General features: G+C 42.0%; 1 protein-coding gene across 10 annotated transcripts in view; it reads right to left on the bottom strand.

The window, feature by feature from the left end:
• Cracd (capping protein inhibiting regulator of actin dynamics) overlaps positions 1-8,722 on the bottom strand; it is a 219,521-nt gene extending 210,799 nt beyond the window's left edge. For 9 of the 10 annotated variants that reach the window (XM_076938682.1, XM_034509490.2, XM_076938684.1 and 6 more), the window contains exon 1: positions 8,590-8,721. The gene's annotated coding sequence lies outside the window, so the exon portion shown is untranslated. Of the gene's footprint in view, positions 1-8,589 lie in introns of all 10 variants that reach the window. The other variant, XM_076938683.1, reaches the window with a different exon arrangement.
• Between the last annotated feature and the right edge of the window lie 16,581 nt (positions 8,723-25,303).

The raw sequence follows: 25,303 nt of genomic DNA, 5'->3' as shown, positions 1-25,303 counted from the left end.
CAATGACCCCTACACAGACCTTCTGACAGGATAACTCCGTGCATCCAACGGTCCACTGGTGGTCCAGCGTTCCTGCTTTCCTGAGCGCCCATCCTACTAACAGAGAGTGTTCTGGGCAATGGAGAGCCCAGCTCAGTTACTCAGTCTTTAATCAGAGGGGTTGGTCTAGGTCAGTGGTCCTAACCGAAACACAGTGCAAACTACATATACAATGATACATTTTCTTAAATTTCCTAATGGACTCGCTGCAAACCATAATGATAGCCAGAATCAAGAATAATTAATATTTAATCTATCGGAGCCAAAATGGTACAATTTTAATGGGTAATGAACATTTAAAAATCACTAGTGACATTGTTTACAGCCTTTCTCATCTCAGTAAACCAAGCACATATTTTAGACTGTCAGTCCATCTCTTGGGACCAGTGGGGCCATATGCCACTGCACGGGTCTAATTAGCCTCTGGTATTTCTCTCAGCACTACAAGATATTCTAATAAAGAAGACAACAGATTTACAGACCAGGGCACACTTAGAAATAAGTAGCTCTCCAGAAATTCTTTAAAAAGCAAACCAGACCAACCAACCAACCAAACAAACAAACAAACAGAAACAGTGTTTTGTTTTCATTGTAACATCGTTCTTTTTAACTTAGTGGTTGGGTGAACTAGTAAACTGTCGGATCTATCACTCTAACCCTGACCCTGACTCTCAACACCACTGTCCTACAAATCTCCAGGTAAGTTAAGAACATTGGAGACAACGTATAAGTGAGAGCTGTCTTAATGAAGCACCTTAAAAAATAGTAAGAAAAAAAAAAAAACACAAAATGAGAGTTTAATAGGAATGACCGAGAAAACAGTCTTTAATATGTGATCATCCACATATTAAAATGATGCTGTGAAATAAAAATCTGCAATGATTTGCAATCATTTCTCCAAGTACTCCACGTCTTCAGAGAAATTCCCCAGGCTCCCCTCCCCCCCACCACACACACGGTATTGTTTATTAATCCCTTTGTGATCAGAGATCTGCCTCCGCCAGATGGCTGGTCTGGGCTAAGAGTACAATAAGCAATTGCAGAACAAAGCAGAGCTAGCTAGCCTTCCCAGGCACTGAACCTATGACCCCGACCTCATTAACTCGAAGAAACAGTTAACCCATCACAAACATGGACTGGCAGGTGCACCATAAAGAAAGCCAAGAAACCAGACCTCGGCTGCCACTGGGACACCCAAAGAGAAAAAAAAATGTCACACTCAAGATGTATTAGTCAGAATTCCTCAGAGCAAAATGAGATGTTTCCCTTGATTCATACATCACTGGTGTACGTATATGGAAACATCACACGGCACCTGACAATTGTGTATATTTTGTATGTTTTATGCATCAGTTTAAATTTTAAATAAAAAATTGAAGATTTATGGTTTTCAAGAATGTCTCAAAAAACAAGCAAACAAAAAAACCAGAAGGAAATTCTGAAGCAGTGTCTGCTGTCTCTGTCACAGCATACCCAGGAACACCAGCTGTGACTGATCTTCATTGAAGACCATACATGGCTACGGCTGTGGGGTTTGGTGTGATACGGTTTTGTTGCCTGCTAACATTGATCTTGGGATTATGGTGTTTCTTTCCTTTTATCTTCTGCCAGTTGAGGAAAACACAGGCTGGCCATCACATATATGAACTTACATTGATAACTTACTGACTCCAGCTGTTCCCAGACTTAAATAACTAGCAAGGGTTCAAGGATCCCAGCTTCACCCCCAGCCTGTCTCCAGATCTGCCTTAGTGCCAGCCAAACCTTGTGGTGAGTGGACCTTGCCAATGAGCCTGCACATGGAGCTGCTTGTTCCTCCCCCAGACCAGTCAGTACCTTTTGGTGAAGCTGGCCCTCTTTACCCCTCTTTCTGAATAACTCCTCTTCACAGCTACTACCGGCTTCTCCATCCTATTCTGACTACCTGTCTCTAGGGAGCCACAGACTTCTGACCTTCCCAAGTGTCTGGTTTTGAAAACAGCACCAATCTGAGAAGCAAGTGTACTGAAATTCCCTCTCAACACAGCAGACATCCAACAAGTTTACAGATATTTGGAAGGGCTGCTGAGGATTCGAGTGTTCACTTGAAAATACACTTTGCATTGTTGATGTTTTAACAAACACACACGTAGGGGGTTTTTAGAGTATAGAAGCTTATGCATGTGGTATTGTTCTATTTGGCTTCTACGAGATACGTGGCAATGTCACTTTACCATTGTCTGGCTATGAAGCATCTCTCAGAGGCATTTTCTGTCTTTATACCGACATTGGTTAAAATCAGGTTCCGCTTATGGAGTAGGGGTCTGCAACCTTGTACTTCTCACGTGTGTGGAGATTGCACATCTAAACCGCTTAGCCGCTCTCATATGCTTCAAAGTCTTCAGTACAAGGAAGTATCCAAAATGACAGTGTCTGTCTTTAAGATTTTTCACATCACTAATAAAGGGGGTGAAATGTAATAAAAGCCAAATTTATTATCTCTGTTATTATTATGCTGTACATATAAAGTACAGCAACTGGGACCATCCAACAGCTAAGTTTCTTTAGTGTTTTGTTTTTCAAGACAGGGCTTCTCTGTGTAGCCCTGGCTGTCCTTGAGCTTCCTTTGTAAACCAGACTATCCTCCAACTGAGACATCCACCTGCCTCTGCCTCCCAAGTGCTGGGATTAAGTGTGTGCACTTTCATGTCTGGCAGCTAAGTTTCTCGATTCTTACAAACATTATAACAGTTCATTAGGGACTAAGCATTAGAAAATAAAAGGAACAAATTTAAAGTAAAGATAAAACATTCAGTGCTGAGCTCCACGCCAGTGGGCCTGGACCACTACAATAATACAGTTTCATTAGATGCAAAATCATTTTTATATGGCTTGGGGTGGGTTTACTTCTGTTCTGTTTTGTTTGAGACAGGCTTTCCTATGTAGCACAGGCTGCCCCTGAACTCCTGATCCTTCTGGCTTGGTCTCAAACACCAGGATTCCAGGCAGGCCCAGCTTGCAAATGAATTTTTTTTCATAGCCAACCTAAGGACAAAATTGACTGCTTAACAATGAATGCAACTATATCTACATTCAGTTATAATGAATCCCAGAAAAAGACAATGATTGACAAGCAGAAATACACAGATTTCCAAAACACGTAAGTCATTAAGCTGCTTCTTTAGAGCATCATCATTTATACAAATCCTGATTTTACAATTGTCAGCTTTGGGGTTGGAAAGATGGCTCCATAGTTATCATTCTATGCTGTTCCTCCAGAACAGCCAGTGTCAGGTGCCAGCGCCCGGGCTGGACGGCTCACAACCACCTGGAACCCCAGGTCTAGAGGAAGCAATGCCTTTGAGACACTCTGCACGCATGTGCATGTACCCCACATGGACACACAGAAACATACATGCGATTTAAAAATTAAAACAGGGTGACAGAGAGACAATTCAGCGATTAAGAATGCCTTCTGCTCCTCCAGAAGATCCAAGTTCAGTTCCCAACACCCACACAGGGTGGCTCACGACTATCAATAATTCCAACTCTTAAGGACACAACACTTCTACTGGCCTCTGTAGGCATCTGTTCTCTCTCTCTCTCTCTCTCTCTCTCTCTCTCTCTCTCTCTCTCTCTCAAGAGTGGATCAGCACATGTTTGTTTGTAATGTCAGCATCTGAGAAGTAAAAGCACGATGATCCGGGGTTCAAGGCCAGTCTTAGTTACATAAAGATCTGAAGGCTAACCCTAGGCTACCTGAGAATCTTTCTTAGAAAAGACATTTTAATAGATGCTTATACTCAGTTAGTTCTCCATCTTACGTCTTCTGAGGGAAGTTCCTCACTAGATCTTACATTTTCTGAGGAAAGTCCCTCACTAGATTTGGAGCTCACCATTTAGGTAGACTGGCAGGCCAACAAGCCCTCGGGACCACCATGTCCACTGTTAGCACTGGGTTTACATATACACGTCACCATTCCCGATCTGTTACGTGGGTGATGGGGATCCAAACTCAGGTCCCCATGCCTGCACAGCAAACATTTTGTCCCCTGAGCCGTCTTTGCAGCTTCCTCACAATATTTTTAAAAGCAGGAGAGTCCCAGAAACAAAAAATGTATTAAAATTAAGTAACTGCTAAAACATAAGAACTGTTGATTTAAAACTGGAATATATATATATATATATATATATATATATATATATATTCAATATATAGTATATTCAATATATATAGTATATTCAATATAGTATATTCAATATATATATATTCAATATACTATACATGTATAATAGTTGATGGTGGTTTCTTACATGTACTTTCTAACATTACTTTTACTGCCTTGTGATTTTGAGACCAATCAATACACTATAAAGCACCCTCTGTGGCTTTTAAGTCTTCATTTGTGCCTTAACAACAGCCGACACTCATTTATAATGAAGTCTTTTTATAGTTGCACAGCTATACCGTGTCTCTTCTGAAGATATATTAAACCTTTGAGTGCTCAATAAAAATGACCAATTAATTGACTATCGCAAAAAACCTGAGAAGCTACTCCAAATATTTACATTAAGGACCAGCCAAGTCAAAATGAATTACTGGTTTCCTGTGTAAGCTTTCTTACTTATAAACCAAGTTTAAAATGGACTTCAAACAAGTCCTTTCAAAGGAAGCTGTAAGCCATGCGCTGTATTAGGAAAATTTTATATGTTGCACCCAAATTTATGGTTCTCTTTAAGGACTGAAACACCTGCAGCCATCAGTGGGAAGGGACCCCAGAAGAGTAGGGGAGTCAAGAGGAAGGACAGGCTTTGGGGTCCAGCAAGACTCAGACTGAACCCCCACATTGTCCCTCACTAACTTTGGGACCTTGGACAAGTTCACAAAAAGCTCATTGAGTCCTAATTTCAGTTATCAAATGGAAACACAAGGCCTCCTGCCGGGACGGTCATGAGGGCTAAGTTAGATAACACAGAGACTGCTTAATTTGGGACCTCAGGCATGAGAAATAATAAATGTCAACTGTGAAAAAGAAATGTTTAAGAAACGTACATGTGGGGATAGGGGGAGACTAGGCTCCCTAAGATGTTCCAGGCAAGCACTTTACCATTTGATCCTCTAAGAACATATTTCTACTTGTAATTTGACATTGAAACTCCAACTGATGGAAGGAGAAGTGTAGAGACCCCACAGCAGATTTTTATGGCGTGCTTTCATGAGTACCAGAATCATTTAGTGGGTCTCAAGTAGCATCGTTAAAGTGATCTGGAAAACACCTGTGGGAGATCTAAACTCATCATTAGTGCTGGGCATGGTGACGTGTGCCAATAATTCCAGCAGGTGGAAGGTCAAGATAGGGACTAAACTACACAGCAACTCTGTCCCAAAAGACCAGAGTCTGGGGACGTGTCTCAGTGACAGAGTGCTTGCTAAGCATCTGTAGGGTCTTACACTCAGTCCTTAAAAAAAAAAATCATGCGCGTGTGCCCCCCCCCCACACACACACTGAGTGTCTGTATACTAGGAAACAATACATCTCTTAATTCAAACTCACCCTTTTAGTAATGAGAATAAAGATAAACTGTTCTTGGATGTTTTGCTTACATTTTGGAAAGGATATGTGTATACCATTTCATTGGACCCTCACAAATTCCTTCAAGAAAAAGGAATCTTACAGGGGAGGAAGCTGAAATTTTGAACTATTTGCCACACAAAGGGTTTATTATAAGAACAGCCAGTTTCAAGTGCAGTCAAGAGTTTGGCATATTTACTGGCTCTTCTTTTTATAAAATGTATCCAGGATGTAGACTTTAACTAGTTTCCTAGGGGCGCCAAATGTCTCAGAGGAGGTTGTGATTCAGGGACCAAAGCAGCATGCATGTGATCCAGCCTCTGCCCCTGGCACCGTTGCTCTAGTGGCAAGAGTTGGCAAGTCATTTAATCCCACTGTGTCTGGATTTCCTTACCTACAAATCGAAATGATAACATCTGCCCTGCCTCTGCACAAGGAGCCTGTGAAAAACAACCATACTCAACGAGAAATGCCTTCCTGTCCCTATTCAGCTATAGGGTGACATAAAGGAGACCACCTAAAAGGCCCCGTGTTTCATGAATATGCATATCAACTATGACTGTAAAAGTCAGGCACTAGGCTTTCATGGACCACACATGGAAATGCTTTTCAGTTCTTGACACATAGTAGGTCTTCAGCAAATACTTATCACTGTAAGCCAGCTGCACCTGCATGTATATTTTATTCATTTGCATTTTCTTTATCACTAGCTTATTCTTTCCACCATTAACTACTGAATACCACTCTGTGTCATGTTAGAAATAGACTGCGGCTTGACATGGAGGCACACACCAGCAATCCCAGCATCCTAGAGGTGGAAGCAGGAGGATCAGGAGTTCAAGGCCTTTCTTGGCTACATAATGAGCTCAAAGGCAGCCAGGGCTAAATGAGACTTTGTCTCAAAACACAACAAAAACAAACAAAAAGCAAAGAGAGATATAAAGATTGCAAAAGCAGACAACAGTTGGGCTCCTGCCTTACAAGCTCAAGGAGTTTGGGTTCTCAGTACACATGTAAAAGCTGGACGGGTGAAGAAAGTGCTGGGGAGGGGACATTGGCCTGCCAATCCAGATAAACTGATGAGCTTCAGGTTCAAATTAATAAGAGAACTTGTCTCAAAATACAAGGAAGAGAATGATGGAGAGCGTTAAACCGTTAGCCTCCAAAAGCTGCACCCGGGTGAACGAATGGGCACATGCACACTTAGACTTACATAGAAACATACACAAAAATGGACACAAATTGCTACAAAATTGTATAAGAAAGCATAAAATGCAGCTCTTTTGCCTAGCAGTAATAACTTACGCTGTTACAGTGCTCTGTAGACTATGAAGAACTAGATAATTTTGTGTTTTTTTTCCCTAATTCTAACGTCAGCATCATTACCTTCCTGGCTCCAGATTCAACGCTCTGTTTATACTGAAAAGTCTTAAAAGTCTCTCAATTGTTACAGGTGACTGTAAACAAAAACTTTGGAGTAAAATTTAAGTAGAAAATAATCAATAGTAAAAAAATAATAATAATAAGGTTTCATTGCAGGACCCCACCCCTCACGTAGGCGCACATTTGTGAGTTAGCAAAAACCATAATGCAACCACATAACCAATTCGAGATACATTTCTAAATGTCTCTTTTCAAAATTGGCCTTGAATTAATTTCTTTCTTTCTTTCTTTCTTTCTTTCTTTCTTTCTTTCTTTCTTTCTTTCTTTCTTCCTATAGGCAGTTTTCTCTTGGGGGGGGGGGGGAGCCAGGCAATAAAGGTGGTGGCCAAGGTGCCTTCCTTTTGTTGACTCTTTAAAAATGACTCAAAATCGATCATTGTATTCAGATACCGGAGTCACAGACAATGCCAAATGACCGCTAGCCGTTTTATTATATAATTCAACAGCTACTGGAGGTAATTTTTTCCGGGGTAACATTGATTTAACTGACAATTTAATGAATTGCCCATTTGCCACGGGATATCTACGAAAACCTTTTACTAAAACTGCCCTATCCTTTGTATTCTAACCACTCCCCTGCCGCCGCCACCTCCCCATCACACACACACACACACACACACACACACACACACACACACACACACACCCTCACCTACACCCAATGCCAGATCAGTTTCCCGGCCTGTATTCGTAAAACCATATTAAAATTTCACAACACATGGTCACAGTTACTAGGTTTTCCCCACCCTCCCCCTACACTGAATCAACGTCTGCAAATATACATTTTCCCCTCGAAATCCACAATTCGGCAAACCATAGCGAGTGTGCAAACATCTAACATAGAATTCAAAGGTCTGTTCTTGGCTGATACTCGGTTCTTTTTCTTTTATTTTATTTTCTTAAAAAAAAAAAAAAAAAAAAAAAAGCCATACTACCCCACCCACTGCATCCAGGGGGTTAGAGGTCCAATCTCGCTCCCACAGAGCTCTGCAAGAAAGGGCGGTTATAGCTGCGGGGAAAACAGCCGCGATGCGAGAAGATAAGGCGAGCCCATTTCACGCCCCAGCGGCGTGCGGTGCCCGGCTCCAGCCCTGGGAGGGAAACCTTTGTTCGCCTCTGCCATCAAACTGGTAGCTCATCAGAACTGGGGCAACAAGAGTTTGTGCGCATCGGTTCGGCAGAGGTTAAACAAAGCAATGCAGCCTGGGGATGCAGTCCGCGTCCCAGCTCCTGGCTACCGAGGTCGGGCTCTGCGCTGGGGACCCGGGAGCCGGACAAGGCGCGGGAAGGAGCGCGGAGCTGAGCGGGTCCCACGCTCTGGGCAAGTTCCCGGGTTGCAGCCCGCCCGCGGGTTCCTCCCGGGCACCCACGGGTGCGCACGCCCCGCACAGATCCAGAGGAGAGGGGCTGCGCCGCTCCAGGGGTCGTAGCCTCAAGACCTCCGGCGGCCGTGCGAGCCCACGCCCGGCACAAGGTAGGAGTCTCCCGCGGGCCCCGCCGGAGAGAGAAGCCACCCGCTGCCCATTGTCTGTTCCCGCGACCGAGGGGGACTCACCTGCGGTTTCGCAGGGCGCCGCCGTGGAGAGAGCGATGGCGAGCGCCGCGCGCCCCGGGAACGTCCCAGCCCGCCGAGCCTCCGCAGCAGCAGCAGCAGCTCCAGCAGCGCGGCCGGCTCTCAGGCGCCCGCGGCCTCCATTGCTCTCCCCGCCGCCGCCACCGCGCGGCACTGCGCGCCCAGCCCCGCGCGCCGTGGTCACATGCTCCGCCCGCGCTCGCCTCGGCCACTCGGACCCGCGCCCGCCCCGCCCGGGGACCGCTACGCTGCCCGCCGAGCTCGCTTGGTGCATCCTGGACACTTTGCATCCCGGCTGACCTGAAACCAGGAGTTAGCCCAGGGCACTGTGTGGGACTTACCAGTGCCCTCTCCACCGCTGTAGGAATGGGCAGACCGAGGGCTGAACGCAAGGGTCAAGGCGCACCTTGCAAGGGGCAAGAGGCTAAGACTGTCCGTCACCACCTCCTCGGGATGTAGTCCAGGTCCCGGGTACTAGCCGGAACCGGCCAGTAACTCGAGTGACCTGGAATATAAAGAGGTTTCGCCCTGTACGGTCCAAACTATCAGGATGGATCTGGGACTCCTGAGTCGCACACGTGGAAAGAGAAAGAAAAAGCTAGCGATTGCATTGCTGAGTCTTGGTGCTTTTGAACACAGTGACATCGGTCGTTATTGTCCCCAGTGATAATGAAATTAAATATTGACTCTGATATCTTAGTTCGTCCTTTTGTGGGTTAATTGCAAGAAATGAGACTTAGCTCCATACTTTTTTTTTTTTTTTTTTTTTATCATGGCTATTTCAATAGAAGCGTTGGAAATCACTTCCACTCTGCCTTCTGGCACTACAAATGCGAAGGTGCCAAAATGTAGGCTTCTTATTAAATACCAAAGCAAAAAATGTTCTGCGACAAAAGATGCAGAAAGCCAACCCTAATCAAAGGTCCCAATGCCAAAAACAGGACTAATAATTTCAATACCGAGTGAGTGACTCAGAAGTAAGAAAGAAACTGATATCGGGGTGTTTACGTGCATGGCATGTTACTCAATAATAATTTCAATGCTGGCGGCGTGAGTGAGTCAGAAGTAAGAAACTGATATTGGGGTGTTTACGTGCATGGCGGGTTACTCAACTGAGTTTTTCTGGATAAATTTTTGTTGTTGTGTTCTTTTGTTTTGTTTGTTTCTCCAGACGGGGTTTCTCTATGTAGCTCTGGCTGCCCTGTAGTCCTCGTTCTGGGGCTGAGGCTGGCCTAGAGCTCACGGAGATCCACCTGCCTCTGCCTCTGCCTCTGCCTCCCAAGTGCTAGAATTAAGGAGTGTTGTTTCACTGATCATTGCTCACACATATCCTAAACTGTGTGTGAATAACATATAATAAACTATATAAGAATAACAATGAGTTTTAGAAAGAGTTAAGCAGGCTCCTTTAACTTTGGTTTAGCAGCACTAGAAACTTCTAGAAGCTCCAAATCAAATCTGGGCAGAATACAGAATGAGGGCATTTTTCTTGGTACACTATACTCTTGATGCTTGTGCCAACCTCACAAGAACCACTCTATAGTAATTCAAATTCACATAGTGTGGATTCCATTGACTTTTTATTTTGTAAGGCAAATATGGCAACTTACATGCCATTGAACCTTCTAGAGTAGACTCATATTAAATACTCCAGTGACGAACTTTGTGTATCAGCCCTCAAGTCGGAAGCTGACAGGAAACCTTGATTATCTTTTCAGCTGTTTGCCTTGGCTTTTGACTGTCACATTGTATCGATAACATCGCAGTCAGCAAGGAGCTGTTGAGTTTACCCCAGAAGAACGGAACTTTCAGACCAGATCCTGCCCTTTGAGGGGGTGTGGCTGTAGACTAATGGAAATTTTCAACTTCTATATTAAGTTGTCCCGCTGGAAAGGTGACAGGTGACAAAATGTATTTCTTCTGACTTCTCAAAGTGTACTGGTCCATAGTTTATACCAACAAAATATATAAAAGCAATTGAATATATACAAAAGAATTATACAAGAATTAACTCAAAGTACATGTTAAGCATAAAGGTAAGAACTAAGTCGATCAGATTCTTAGGAAAAAAAATCTTCGCAGTGAAGGTTTGGAAAGTACAATCTATATTCAAACTAGCAATATTGGGAAACAATTGCTTTATTTTGCAATAAAAGGAATGAAGTGCTAATAAACACCCATGAGCCTTATATGTTTTAGGGCCGAACCCTGAGAACATTACACTGTGAGTGAAAGAAACCAGACATAAAAGACCACATACAGCATGACCCCTTATATCAAGTATCCAGATAGGCTAATCTCCTGAAATAGCCACATGTCACGTGAGGAAGGTGAGCTGAAAGACGACAGAGAGTGGATATTTGGAATGATGAGGATGTTTTAAAATTGTGGAACTGGTTCCACAACTATAGATATACTGAGATACCATCGAACCATACAATACAGTGGTGAATTATATGGTCTGTCAGTTACATATCAATAAAGTTGTAAAAATGAAGATATTTTTAAACATTTTTGTGTGCGTTTGGATGTGTTCATGTGTGCACATATATGTGCGGGTTCACGTGCATGTGTGCACCTGTGTGTGTGGAGGTACCAGGGGTAGACGTTGGGTGTCTTCCTCCACCTTTCTCCACATTATTTTTTGAGACAGTCTCTTACTGAGCCTGGTGTTCATCAATTCAACTAGCGTGTGTGGCTACAAGCCCCAGAAATGAAGCCTCCTTCTCTGCCTGCCCAGAGTTGCAATTACAGGCATGTGCTTCCATTATCAGCACTGTAGTGAGATCCCACAGATCCCAACCTAGGTCTTCACGCTTGCGTGGTAAATGGTTTCCTAACTGAGCCATCACTGCAGATCTCCAGATAAAGCTGTTTGCAAAGAAGAAAGCAGATGTATTATTGATATCTGATTATAGGGATTTCAGGGTAAAACGTACCAAGTGATAAAAATTGCAAACAAAAGTACATAGCAGGGCCAGAGAGATGGCTCAGTGGTTAAGGGCACTGGCTGCTCTTCCAGAAGTCCTGAGTTCAATTCCCAGCAACCACATGGTGGCTCACAACCATCTGTGATGGGGTCCGATGCCCTCTTCTGGCATGCAGGCATATGTTGTGGATAGCCCCAGCTTTGTATTTTGATACTAATTCCCCTTTCCTGTGAAGGGCTGCAGAGGAGGTGTGAGTCATTACACAGGTGATGTCTAGTGAACCTTCTGCCCATCTTAATTTGTAAAATAAAGGCTGGAGCCAGTGATTGGGCAGAGAAAGGGGAGGTGGAGAAATAAAGGCTGGGGAGAGAATAGAGGGAGGACTGGAGGAGGCAGTGAAGGAGGAAGATGAGGAAGAGGAGTCGACGACTGAGGAGAGAAGAGAGAGAGGACGACTAGGGAGAAGGAGAAGAGAGAGAAGATGATGGAGGAGGATGATTGGGAAGTAGGAGGTAGAAGGACAGATGTAGGGTCTGGAAAATCCTCAAGTTATAAGGGTCTCATAGCTGGGGAATAGAGTAATGTAGGGGTATCTGCCCAATCTAGGCTTACAGAATATATTCATAATTATTGAGTTGTGTTTTCATTGACCGGTCATATTTGGGTTAGAGATTTAAATATCTCCCACTCCAGGCATACATGCAGATAGAGCACTATTAATAATAAAATAAGTCTGGAAAAAGTACATAGCAATATTGAAAGTCTATGTACCCAACAACAGAAAATTTGGTTTAAGGCAAAACCCAAAATAAAAGGAAAAGCATGCAAGTCTACTTTATAGTAAGACGTGTTTTACTTTGTCTTTGAAACTGCCCTGTTAAGTAGAGGAAGGACTACACAGAAATTAACAAGCTTGATAGAAAAGCTGCCAACTATATACCCAGCAAATCGAAAACATACACTCTATGCTAAAAACAATTGCAATAGTCACACAAAAAAGTTTTAGATAAAAATACAACAAAACTCAATAGGTTTCAAAGGTAAAATGTATCCATGCTATATTCTTTGGCCAAAAGTCAATGGATTAGAAATTTGTATCAAAATCCTACCTAAATGATTTATATTTAGTTTTGTTTGTTTGTTTTTGTTTCTTGTTTTTAGTGCTGAGAATTGAAGCCAGGGCCTTACTCAGGTTAGACCAACAATTTAGCTACCTTTCCAGCCTCTGGAACTTCATTTTTTTTCTTTGCCTTCTCTCATACATCCTGACCACAGTCCTCTCTCCCTCCACTCCTCCCATTCCCCCCCCATCCCCCACTACGTCCCCTCTCCCTCAGATCTACTCCCTTCAGAAAAGAGCAGGCCTCCTAGTGATATCAACTGAACTTTGCATAACAGGATGCAGTAAGAGACCAAGCATGTCACCTCATATCACGGCTGGACAAAGCAACCCAGGAGAGTCAGAGATACCCCCACTCCCATTGTTAGGAGTCCAACAAAATCTCTAAGCTAAAGAACCACAGCATGTATGCAGAGGGCCTGCTGCAGATGCATGCAGGCTCTGTGGTTGCTGCTTCAGTCTCTGTGAACCCCTATGAGCCCTGCTTAGATGAAACTTCATTTTAAGAACCTTTTGTATTAAAGATGGACAAAGCATACTTTCCAGTAAATTCACCCACATCAATCTTGACTTGTATCTTGTTCTGTGTCTCTCTGTGTTGGCGTGTGTATGTGTTCTTGTATGTTGTGTGTGTTGCATATGTGTGTGTTGTATATGTGTGTAGTGTGTGTGTGTGTGTGTGTGTGTGTGTGTGTGTAGCAGAAGCTGGCGAGATACAAAAAAAAAAAAAAAAAAAAAAAAAAAAAAAACCCAGTAAACTAAACAAAATAAAAGGTGATTCTTAGGAAACATGCTATAAAAATTGATTGCATAGACTAATCAATCTCTGGCCTATTAGCCAAGAGACATAAAACTTAAGCTTTTCACAATGAAATGAGAAATAGTTAAGCATCTCTAAGTGGAATAATAATAGATTAAATGGAAGATTTCCAGGAATATAATCATGCAACTGAAGAAGGTGGAGGGAATGTGATTGTAGAAGAAATCAAAGAAGAACACGTTGTTTTCCTCTGAGACACTGCCCAGTTGACTTGCACATCAATTCCGACCAACTAGAAAGAAACCAACAATCTCTTTGCAGGTAAAACCGTTCCACAGCATGGGAAAAGCGCAACTTCACAACTCATTCTAGGAGGCTGGAGAACTGTGAAGTAAAAGCAAGATCTTGTTTCTCACACATGAATGGAAACCTTGGGCCAGTCCCACTAGTTAGTGTGTATCTTTTTAAAAAAACAATCTAAATAAGGCCTTTAACAACAAACCCAGTGGTACCTTAAGAATAAAACAGTCCAGGAAGGGAAACGTGGTGGTAACTGTGTAACATTATGAATGTGTTTGATGCCATCAAATCGTACACTAAAACATGGCTTCCTTGTATTCCTTGTAGGGCTCACGATTCGGCAGTCACATTGGGAAGACTTCATGAGTGTAGCTACTGACATTTGTAAGAGACACAGTCTCACAGAAAACTTTCTGCTCCTCTGGCTTTTACAACCTTTCTGCCCCCTCTTCCAAAAGGCTCTTTGATTGGGTGTTTCCTAAATATATAAGCTCCACAATGCTGTATTTTGATTGGTTGTGGCTTTCTGTAATGGTCTCCCTCCATCTTAAAGAGAAACTTCCTGATGAGGAGTGCAGTCTATCCTCCTCTGTGGTATAAGGACAGTTGCTTAGAGCATAGTTGGGGATCACTGGTTCAGTAGAGCAGTGATTGCAGATCTCCTCCAAGACGGAAACTTCATGTATATTACAGTACAAAACAACACTCTACTGGCAGAAGTGTCCTCGTCTTTTCTCTCTAAGTTCCATCAAGGATTACTGCTGTCACCGCCTAAAGCAAGGGACAGGTCAATAGGACAAACTCCACCTCCATTCATCACCAGTGTACAAGCCCAGATCTGGCAGGACGGCTTCTGTCCTCTGACTTTAGACAGTGTCCTGTGGGCTGGCAACTCAGAAGTGTCAGTCTCCGTGGCTTCTAGGGACTGTTCTCACCGCCCCACAAGCAGAAGTGGCCAGGGCAAGTTTCTTAAGAACAATGTTACAGCTTTAGGATGTACCTAAGGAAGTCAGCCACCAAAAGGAAGGCTTTTATTCTCTGTCAGACCCTTTTGGTACTGAGACAGAATGGACCACTCTTTTTTTTTTTTTTAAAGAAGAAAATATTTTATTTTTCCTTTGTTTTTTTTATTGGATATTATATTTACATTTCAGATTTTATCCCCCTACCCCATTCCTCCTATCACCCAGGAGCCCCCATACCATCCCCCCTGCTCCTGCTTCCATGAGGATGTTCCCCCCCACACTCCCACCTCCCCACCCTCGAATTCCCCCCACATACACCCTCTGTGCTCAGCCCTCATGGGACCTAGGACCTCCTCTCCCACCAATGCCAAATAAGGCCATCCTCCCCTACATATACAGATGGAGCCATGGGTCCCTCCCTATGTGCTCCCAGGCTGGTGGTTTAGACTCTGGGGAGCTCTGGTTGGTTGGTATTGTTGCTCTTCTCATGGGGCCACTAACCCCTTCAGCTCCTTCAGTCTTCTCTCTAACTTCTCCATTGGGAAACCCTTGATCAGATCAGTGGTTAGCTGTGAGCATCTGCCTCTGAATATGTCAGACTCTGGTAGACCTCTAAGGAGACAGCTATATCCGGCTCCTGTTTTAGCAGGCACTTCCTAATATTCACATCAGCATCTACCTTTGGTGTCTGCACATGGGATGGATACCCAGGTGGAATGGTCTCAAGGCGGCCCCTCCTTCAGTTTCTGTCCCACACTTTGTCTCCATATATGCTCCCTAGAGTATTTTGTTACTCCTTTTAAGAAGGACCGAGGCATCCACACTTGGTCTTCCTTCTTCATGAGCTTCATGTGGTCTGTGAGTTGAATCTTGGCTATTTCAAGCTTTGGGGCTAATATCCGCTTATCAGTGAGTAAATACCATGTGTGTTCTTTTGTGATTGGGTTACCTCACTCAGGATGATATTTTCTAGTTCTATCCATTTACCTAAGAACTTCTCAAATTCATTATTTTTAATAGCTGAGTAATACTCCATTATGTAAATGTACCACATTTTTTGTATCCATTCCTCTATTGAAGGACATCTGGGTTCTTTCCAGCTTCTGGCTATTATAAATAAGGCTGCTATGAACATAGTGGAGCATAAATCCTTGTTATATGTTGGAGCATCTTCTGGGTATATGCCCAGGAGTGGTATAGCTGGGTCCTCAGGTAATGCTATGTCCAATTTTCTGAGGAACCACCATACTGATTTCCAGAGTGGTTGTACCAGCTTGCAATCCCACCAACAATGAAGGAGTGTTCCTCTTTCTCCACATCCTTGTCAGCATCTATTATCACCTGGGTTTTGATCTTAGCCATTTTGACTGGTATGAGGTGGAATCTTAGGGTTGTTTTGATTTGCATTTCTCTGATGACTAAGAATGTTGAGCATTTCTTAAGGTGCTTCTCGGCCATTCGAGTTTCCTCAGTTGAGAATTCTTTGTTTGGCTCTGTACCCTATTTTTAATAGGGTTATTTGGTTATCTGGAGTCTAATTTCTTGAGTTCTTTGTATATTTTGGATATTAGCTCTCTATCAGATGTAGGATTGGTAATGATCTTTTCCCAATCTGTTGTTTGCCATTTTGTCCTATTGACAGTGTCCTTTGCTTTACAGAAGCTTTGCAATTTTATGAGGTCCCATTTGTCAATTCTTGATCTTAGAGCATAAGCCATTGGTGTTCTGTTCAGGAACATTTCTCCTTTGCATAGTTATTCAAGGGTCTTCTCCACCTTCTCTTCTATTAGTTTCAGTGTATCTGGTTTTATGTGAAGGTACTTTATCTACTTGGACTTGAGCTTTGTACAAGGGGATAAGAATGGATTGATTAGCATTCTTCTCCATGCTGACCTCCAGTTGAATCAGCACCATTTGTTGAAAATGCTGACCTTTTCCACTGGACAGTTTTAGCTCCTTTGTCAAAGATCAAGTGACCATAAGTGTGTGGGTTCATTTCTGGATCTTCAATTCTATTCCATTGATCTTCCTGCCTGTCTCTGTACCAATACCATGCAGTTTTTTTTTTTATCACTAGTGCTCTGTAGTACAGTTTGAGGTCTGGAATGGTGATTCCCCCAGAGGTTCTTTTATTGTTGAGAATAGTTTCTCTTGAGCTTGTTTATGTAGTGGATTACATTGATGGATTTCCAAATACTGAGCCATCCCTGCATTCCTGGGATAAAGCCTACTTGATCATGATGGATGATTGTTTTGATGTGTTCTTGGATTCAGTTTGTGAGAATTTTATTTAGTATTTTTGCATCAATATTCATAAGAGAGATTGGTCTGTAGTCCTCTTTCTTTGTTGGGTCTTTGTGAGGTTTAGGTATGAGTGTAATTGTAGCTTCATAGAACGAATTGGGTATTGTTCCTTCTGTTTCTATTCTGTAGAATAATTTGAAGAGAATTTGTATTAGGTCTTCCTGAAAGGTCTGATAGAATTCTGCACTAAAACCATGTGGTCCCGGACTTTTTTTTTGGTGGGGAGACTTTTAATGACTGATTCTATTTCTTTAGGGGTTATGGGACTGTTTAGATGGTTTATCTGCTCCTGATTTGATTTTGGTACCTGGTATCTGTCTAGAAAATTGTCCATTTCATCCAGATTTTCCAATTGTGTTGAGTATAGGCCTTTGTAGTAGGATCTGATGATTTTTTTTTTTTTTTAATTTCCTCAGTTTTTGTTGTTATGTCTCCCTTTTCAGTTCTGATTTTATTAATTTGGATACTGTCTCTGTGCCCTTTAGTTAGTCTGGCTAACCAAAGTCTTGTTAATTTTCTCAAAGAGCCAGCTTCTGGTTTTGTTGATATTTTGTATAGTTCTTTCTGTTTCAACTTGGTTGATTTCAGCCCTGAGTTTGATTATTTCCTGCTCTCTACTCCTCTTGGTTATATTTACTTCTTTTTGTTCTAGAGCTTTCAGGTGTGCTGTCAAGTTGTTAGTGTATGCTCTCTCCAGTTTCTTTTTGTAGGCACTTAGAGCTATGAGTTTTCCTCTTAGTACTGCTTTCATGGAGTCCCACAAGTTTTGGTATGATGTGTCCTCATTTTCATTAAATTCTAAAAAGTCTTTAACTTTTTTTATTTCTTCCTTGACCAAGTCATCATTGAGTAAAGTGTTGTTCAGTTTCCATGTGTATGTGGGCTTTCCATTGTTTTTGTCATTATTAAAGACCAGCCTTAGTCCATGGTGGTCTGATGGGGTGCAAGGGATTATTTCAATCTTTTTATATCTGTTAAGGCCCGTTTTGTGACCATTTATATGATCTATTTTGGAGAAGGTGTCATGAGGTGCTGAGAAAAAGGTATATTCTTTTGTTTTAGGATGAAATGTTCTATAGATATCTGTTAAATCCATTTGGTTCATAACTTCCGTTAGTTTCATTGTGTCTCTGTTTAGTTTCTGTTTCCATGATCTGTCCATTGCTGAGAGTGGGATGTTGAAATCCCCCACTATTATTGTGTGAGTTGCAATGTATGCTTTGAGCTTTAGTAAAGTTTCTTTTATGTATGTGGTTGCCATTGCATTTGGAGCATAGATGTTCAGAATTGAGAGTTCATCTTGGTACATTTTTCCTTTGATGAGTATGAAGTGTCCTTCCTTATATTTTTTGATTACTTTTGGTTGAAAATCGATTTTATTTGATATTAGAATCACTACTCCAGCTTGTTTCTTGGGACCATTTCCTTGGAAAATTGTTTCCCATCCTTCCTTTTACTCTGAGGTAGTGTCTGTCTTTGTCACAGAGGTGTGTTTTCTGTATGCAGCAAAATTCTGGGTCCTGTTTATGTATCCAGTCTGATAGTCTATGTCTTTTTATTGGAGAATTGAGTCCATTGATATTAAGAGATATTAAGGAAAAATGATTGTTGCTTCCTGTTATTTTTGTTATTAGAAGTAGAATTATGTTTGTGTAACTATCTTCTTTTGGGGTTGTTGGAAGACTACTTTCTTGCTTTTTCTATGTTGTAGTTTCCCTCCTTGTGTTGGAGTTTTCCATCAATCATCCTTTGCAGTGCTGGATTTGTGGGAAGATATTATGTAAATTTGGTTTTGTTATGGAATATCTTGATTTCTCCATCAATAGTGATTGAGAGTTTTGCTGGGTATGGTAGTCTGGGCTGGCATTTGTGTTCTCTTAGGGTCTGTATGATATCAGTTCAGGATTTCTGGCTTTTATAGTCTCTGGTGAGAAGTCTAGTGTAATTCTTATAGGTCTGACTTTATATGTTACTTTACCTTTTTCCCTTGCTGCATTTAGTATTTTTTCTTTGTTTTGTACATTTGATGTTTTGATTATTATATGACAGGAGGTATTTCTTTTCTGGTCTAGTCTATTTGGAGTTCTGTAGGCTTCTTGTATATTTATGGACATCTCTTTCTTTAGGTTAGGGAAGTTTTCCTCTATAATTTTGTTGAAAATATTTACTGGCCCTTTAACTTGGGAGTCTTCACCCTCATCTATACCTATTATCCTTAGGTTTGGCCTTCTCATTGTGTCCTGGATTTCCTGGATGTTTTGGGTTAGTAGCTTTTTGCATTTTGCATTTTCTTTGACAGTTGTGTCAATGTTTTCCATGGTATCTTCTGCACATGAGATTCTCTCTTCTATCTCTTGTATTCTGTTGGTGATACTTGCATCTATGACTCCTGATCTTTTTTCCTGGATTTTCTATCTCCAGGGTAGTCTCCCTTTGAGATTTCTTTATTGTTTCTACTTCCATTTTTAGATCCTGGACGGTTTTGTTTAATTCCTTTACCTGTTTGGTTGTGTTTTCTTGCAATTCTTTAAGGGGTTTTTGTGTTTCCTCTTTAAGGGCTTCTACCTGTTTACCTGTGTTCTCCTCAAATTCTTTGAGAGTGTTATTGATGTCCTTCTTAAAGTCCTCTATCATCATCATGAGAAGTGATTTTAATTCTGAATCCTGCTTTTCCAGTGTGATGGGGTGTTCAGGGCTTGCTATGGTGGGAGAACTGGGTTCTGATGATGCCAAGTAACTTTGGTTTCTGTTGCTTACGTTCTTGTGCTTGCCTTTTGCCATCTGGTTAACTCTAGTGCTACCTGCACTCATTGGTTCTGACTGGAGCCTGCTTTTCCAGTTATCTTGCTTGTGTCAGAACTCCTCAGGGTCCATTTGTCTCTGTGATCCTGTGATCCTGTGATCCTGTGATCCTGAGCTCCAAGTGCTCTGAGTACAGTGGCTCCTCTAGGATCCCTCGGGATTAGGTGTCTTCAAGGGAGCAGACCAGCTGGGTGTCTGCTCCAGCCACAAGGACCAAGCGAGGGCAGAATGGACCACTCTTGAACACCCTGTTTGATCTCAAATCAGCATCCTTTGAGGAGGCCCCAACTCAATAGCAGTGAATGTGCTTTTTTATTCCCAGATCCAACATCACAGTTTCATCGCTCATTCCATAGCCAGCCTGAGTCAGGAAAGTGCAATGGTTTGCCACCCAACCTGCTGCCACCCAGCCTGCTGCTGCCATCCAACCAGCTGCTGTCCTGGCCCTGGAAACAAAATCACGTGGGCATGGTTGCTCTTTTTTTTTTTTTTTTTTTTTTTAATCCACTCATACCTGCTATGAGTGGAAGAGCCCCCAGACATGAACACAGACTAGCAGAATCATTTTCTAACAGGCTACAAATGCATCTGCTTCTCCTGACTGCAGAGCAGTCTCCAGGGTACTAGCTACTGTTCTTGTTTCTGTGATAAAGGGCCTCAAAAGCAGTGTAAGGATCCAAGCCTTCACTTTGGCTCACAGTTGGACAGACAAGGTACAGTGCCAGGAGTATGAGGTAGCTGGTCATGTGACAGCCACAGTCAGGAAGCTGAGTGTTAAATCCTAGGGCTCAGCTCACTCTTCCTACTCAGTCTAGGACCCCAGCCCATGTTCTGTGCTGCCCGAATTTAGGAAGAATAGTGCTTCATTTTACTCTCTATAAAAATTCCCTCTCAGACAGAGGTTTGTTCAAGTGATGATTCTAAATCCCATCAAGCTGATGATCAAGATTCACTTTCACACTTGGGTTGCATCACGTATAGCTGACAAGGCTAAATCTGGTCAGTGACAGACACCGCCCATGTTTCTTACCCAATGTAATGATGATCTAGAGCCATTAGACAACATAACCCAAAGTGGGGGAGGTGTGACAGAGATCAGTCATGCCTGACTCAGGTTGGCTCCCAACCTCTGGTGGCTATATAAGGCAAGATGGTCAATGAACTGTTTGCACACACACACACACACACACACACACACACACACACACGAAATTATAAGTTTGTCTTTCAGATGTAGGTCCAAAAGGTAGTTTTTCCTCCAGGAAGAGAGTTTTCTGTGTACTTTGAGCATCTTTGCACATCCTTGTGGATGAGCCAGGGGTGCAAGGCCCTTCTTGATGCTTATCCAAGAAATTCTCAGCACTGTGTTTGAGATAAGCAGCCTTGAGGGTTATGGTCAAAGTGATGAGTAAGTATCTGAATGTTTCATGACACAGTCAGGAAATGTGATTCTTGGGTCTACAAAGAGCAGGCATACTTGCACCTGCTAAAAGGAAACAAATTTGCAAAGCTAAGTGTTGCTAAGCTGTGATATGAGCCTGTGCATGATTGATATTAATCTGGACTTTTCTATATGTCTCAGGAGCTTGGGAGAAAAGAGACATGATGTTCATGTTGCCTGCTGTACCGTGAGTAATAGGGGCCTTTATTCCTGACCCAAGAATCACATTTCCTGACTGTGTCATGAAACATTCAGATACTAACTCATCACTTTGACCATAAACTCAAATCCCAGACCTGCTGTTTTTATTGCATATTGTTTGCCCAAATGTTATATTATTCCTTATTCTAAATTTCAGCACTTTAAATTTTCTTGGAACTTACCTACTTCATCCATTATATTATTGGCCACCACTGGCTCTTCTTCCTCCTCATCCTCCCCTCCCTCCTCCTCCTTTTAGTTTTTTGATGCCTCATGCATTTGCTGCAGTTACTTCCTCCTTTTTGTTTTAATTTTTTTGTGATTTTTGTTTTTAAGATTATTGTTTTAAAGATCCATTCTTGGTTTCCTTAAACTTACTCTGTGTTGTTGATTTTACAATTTCCTACTTTGTGTCTTATTTCCTGTAGGCAATAGAGGTTGCTCTATGTGTGTGTTTTAACCTTGGGGTAATGTTTACTAGATTGTTAATGGCTTTCTGCTGGTAGATTTGAAGTTGTGTGTCTTCTGATGATATACCAGCTGTGCCCCAGATGATTCTACATCCATTATCACTAATTCTAAGTCCTAAATAATGTCATTTGTTTCATGATTTTTTTTTCTTTTGGCCTTTTGAGACTGTAGACTACGCTGGCCTCATACCCACTGCCACCCTCCTGCTTAGTCTCTTGCATGCTGGGATAGAATTATATACACTGCACTTCATTTGTTCTCTTGTGATTTCTTTTGCCCAAGGGAAATTTATAAAAGCTTCAAGCTCCGGATACTAGAATTTCTGTCTTTTTATTTTAAAATTTTGTGATCAGAAAAAGATTTTGACTTAACTTACCTTTTGACTCTTAGGTTTCTTTTGTGAATAATAAATGGTTTTACCAGTTTGTTATTTGGAATTGAATGTAGGACTTCATACATGTCATCATGAGACTGCTTCCTGCTGATTAGAGGCATTGAGATCCTTGGGTTAAGTGTGCTCTTCACCACCAGGATACCTAATTCTATTCTAACATCAGGATACCTAATTTCCTCCTCTTCTTCCTCCTCCCCCTACTCCTCCTGTCCTTCTCCTTCTTTCTTCTTTGCAGATGACTACTGAACAAACCACAACCAACAGCATCCAACCATGAACCAACAACCCACACTTGGGGCCCTAGCATCTATATACTTTCTGAAGAGTCCCCAGAATTCCAAATGTCACACACTCACAGAAACTATCTACAGCTGTCAAAATCATGCTCCGGCTAGCTCACGAGGCAGGTCACAGTCAGCTGCTGTGGACAATGTAAAGTAGCCTCATGTACCACACCTGGGATTAAAATGAAAACACATTCTTATAGTTCTGTGTTTTTAAAGAAACCAAAATTCTTGCGACATGATTTTTAGATTGGCCCATTTTCCTGCAACTCTGGTGTTATTTTTCTTTGTGGTCGTTGTGTTTATGAACCACACTTTCCTTGTATGTTCTTCTATTGATGGACATCCAGGCTGGTTCCACATCCAGCCCACCATGGTCAGTAGTGCAGCAGTAAGCATGCAGTGTACATTCTGTGGTAAACTGACTAAGAGTCCTTCAGGTCTCTCTAATGTTCTTGGAGCATTTTAGTTTGAGAAGTTCCATGGTGCTCACATTTCCAGCAGCAGTCATCTTTCCCCCTCCTCAGCAGCACTGCCACACTTTCTTGATGCTAGCGGTGCGGGCTGTGACAAGCTGGAATCTCTGGGCAGTTTTAACATCACATTTCCCTGATGTCTGATGTTGAGCATCTTCTCAGGTATGTATTGCTATTTACACTTCCTCTTGTGAGCCATGTGTTCAATTCACTAGCCTATTTACTGGTGGATGATTTTGGTTTGGGATGTTGAATATTTTCAGTTCTTTATATATTTTACATATGCCCCCATCCTTTTCTCTAATCCCTTCAGTCACCTTGGCCTCTCTGGCATTTATGGGTCTTGCTTACCCCATCTCAATTTAAAGCATCAAATTATAAAACAAGTACCCAAAGGCCACTGATTTTGTGTGTTAATTTTGTATCCAGCTGCTTTGCTCGAAGTATTCATTCAGATTAAGCTCTCTGGTGGAGTCTTCAGGTTTTTAAAGATAGGATCCTATTGTTTGTGAACAGAGATAATTTGACTTCTTCCTTTCTTATTTGTATCCTATTTGCTTCTTTGTCTCATTGCTCCAGGTAAGGCTTCAAGCAGGACACAATAATACTTATTCTCTGCTTTTTTCTTCTATTATTTTTACAGACACTACCGATTCTCCAAGCCTTTACTGTTCAAGTCAACTCCTTTTTGTATTCTCACAGACTCCTGGGTTTGGTCTTTGTTGCGGCCCGCTCTGTCCACAGGTCGGGTTCTAGCAAGAGAGAGAGTGGGGGGAAGAAGGGAGAGAAACTCGAAGAATGGAAAACAACCCAGAGGATCTGTAGTCAAGTCTCCTTTACTGTCTTCAACACACACAATTCCTACTCTACTACACCACTACACCACCACTACACCACCACTACACCACCACTACACCACACACTATACCACCCTACTCCACTACTACACCACCACTACTACACCACCACTTTACAAGGAAATCCTGGGTATTTATAAGCACAAATAAGAGAACACAGGTGAAAACATTTTACCACGTGCACCATACAGCTGAGGTCACTAAACAGCAAAACAAGCTATGTGGGATAAACAATATATTTATCAGAGTGTGCTTCAGCTGTTATAGGCTTTTGAAAACCAAGTCTTTCATCAGGGTATATGGTTCCAGATGGCTGCAAAGTTCATCTAGCCGCTTTCTGCTTAAGTCAGCTCCCAACAGGTCTTGACTATCTCCCAGAGTTCTAGACATTGTGGTCATGTTTGCTTTTTTCGTTTGCTCAATCGTTCTTTCATGCAGTCTTTCTGTCTGTACTGCTGAAGCTCTCCCGCACGTCACCATCTTCTGACGACATATGGATGACCTTCCTCTCCAGCTCCTGGGCTGAATTAATCTGCTTCTTTGTCTCTTCTTTCAACATATTGAACATTTTAACCAGAAAAATAGGAATGAAGTTGCAGTCACTCAGCCCCAGACAGGAAGAAAAGTAGAAGTTACTTCCAGGAGCAGGGCCTGCCCCACCCCCATCACTAACTGATACAGGAAACCAGGGCTTCAAGAGGAGGCTGATGGAGCTTTCTCTAAAGTAGATCATATATTAGGACACAAAGCATGTCTTAACAAATATAGGAAATTAAAGCAAGTCCTTATATTTTGGCCCCATTCCATAGGAGATGATTCATGCTTTATCCTGGTCAAGCGCAAGACTGTGCCTCATTCATAGAAATTCTCATCTATTGGTGGAGAGTAGAAGCTACGTGTAGGTTTTCCTCGAAGTCCTCCAGGTAACTACAATGTGGTGATCCAAAAACACTAACATAAAAAGACTGATGTTAGAGCCACTGGTGGGAAGACAGACAGTGAGCCATGTGGTCAAATCTTCTAAACTGGGAGAAGGGTGTGAGGTGTGTGTGGTCAACTTACAGCGAGCTGGGAGGATAAGTGCACAGCGTAATAGTAATGTTAAATTATTTACAGTGAGAAGACAGGAGTAACTATAAACACATGTCAATGCATTTGTTCACAGTGCACCCACTAGAAACTCTGATTTAAATTCTTGTATTTTGAACTGAAAATTAAGGAGTTACTTAAAAAGATGGCTGGCAATAAGCTGAAAGTTCTTCCCAAGTCCCATCATGGTAAACTTTGATTTGAGTAAATTGTACTTAATTTTAGAATTAAGAATATAACTAATATAAAATTATAAAACATGTTGGAAAGAAAAGAGAAAGTAAATTGACTGGTATGTTTAT

This window comes from Arvicanthis niloticus, chromosome 7, assembly GCF_011762505.2.
Source record: "Arvicanthis niloticus isolate mArvNil1 chromosome 7, mArvNil1.pat.X, whole genome shotgun sequence".
NCBI lineage: Eukaryota > Metazoa > Chordata > Mammalia > Rodentia > Muridae > Arvicanthis > Arvicanthis niloticus.
This window is presented reverse-complemented; position numbering and strand designations above follow the sequence as displayed.